Source organism: Crocodylus porosus, unplaced genomic scaffold (assembly GCF_001723895.1).
Source record: "Crocodylus porosus isolate Cpor-Errol unplaced genomic scaffold, CroPor_comp1, whole genome shotgun sequence".
Classification (NCBI taxonomy): Eukaryota; Metazoa; Chordata; order Crocodylia; family Crocodylidae; genus Crocodylus; species Crocodylus porosus.
The window spans coordinates 57911571-57912869 of record NW_017728909.1 but is presented as its reverse complement, the minus strand read 5'-3'; the positions used below and the strand labels follow the sequence as shown (position 1 = coordinate 57912869).

General features: G+C 48.3%; 1 protein-coding gene across 1 annotated transcript in view; it reads right to left on the bottom strand.

Annotated features, from left to right (window-relative positions):
• RASA1 (RAS p21 protein activator 1) overlaps positions 1-1299 on the bottom strand; it is a 179655-nt gene that overhangs the window by 55827 nt on the left and 122529 nt on the right. The gene's annotated exons all lie outside the window — the stretch shown is intronic.

Genomic DNA, 1299 nt, shown 5'->3' with positions numbered 1-1299 from the left:
GGACCAGTGCAGAATATTCCTTCTTGGAAGTGAATCCCATCCTCTGTCCTTTGTAGGCCTTCCTTTTTAGCCTCAGGAGGTCTGCTAGATCCCTGGAGAGTCGGGGGTGGGAGTTGCTGTGCCCTCTTGCTGCCTTTCCTTCAAGATGGAATAGACCTAACTTGTGCATTGAGGATCACTCCCTTGAGGAGCAACCACTCTTCCTGGACTCCCCTCCCCCTGGAGTCGTGGTCCCTTAGGGCTTCACTGACAAGCCTCCTGAGGTTGCCAAAGTCGGCTTTCCTGAAGTCAAGGACTTCCATGTTGCTGACCGACTTGCCAGCTTTACGGCGGATGATGAAGGTGATCAACTCATGGTCGCTGTCCCCCAGCTTCCCATCAATTACTAGGTCGCTGATTAGGTCACCCCCAGTCGCCAGTACCAGGTCAAGCAGCGCTTTACCTCTTGTTGGCCCGTATGACTTCTTGAGTCAGGTAGAGGTCATCCACACGTGACAGGAAGCTTTGCTAATTCATTGGTTGTTTCCGGTTCCCGTTAAACTGCCCACTTGTCTATCCTTAGACTGAACACTGTAGCACTGAACAATTTTTTTCCTGTTTTTTCTAACTGAAAATCATCTAAAACAAAACACATGACTCTATAAATAAATATATTAGAAAGTTCCAGAAGTTATGGAAATGGGCTGGCTACACTCTCCATTTTATTTAAGGTCACGCTTTTTTCTTACTTCCACCCTCATTCCCTGTTTAAAATTTCTAGCATTCTCCTAAGACACCAGCAAGGGACAAAAGTCACCACATTTCTATACAGCAGTGATAAAACAGTCCTGGATCGTGTCATCCCCTCATAAATCCTGTCAACAAAATCTCTTATTTCAAGTAAGGCCCCAAAAAATGCAATCTGAAATTTATCTAAGGGACCATATTTGATATGACAACTTAATCATCTCAGTGGACACAACCAGATGAGTACAAAAGTTCATTTCCCCATGGATGAGTACCAGCAGCCCACCCTGTGCCGCTGCTATTTGTCCCCAGGGAATGCCCATGTCACTTGTGCCCAGCAGGTTACTTCAGGTAGGTAGGGGAGGCTGGGGTCAGCAACTATGCTAGTCCCAGCAGCCTTACCTGGGGTACTAGGGGCCTCCCAGGGCTACAGCCATGTCAGGAAGCCTGGCCAGGAGCCCAAGCAAGGCTCTGGCCAGTCAGGCTCCGGTTTTGAGTGGCACATGCTGCCAAACGTGCTGCTCCGCCTTTTTTCCATGCAGGTTTTTTTTGACCCCAGGATCTCCTGGATCA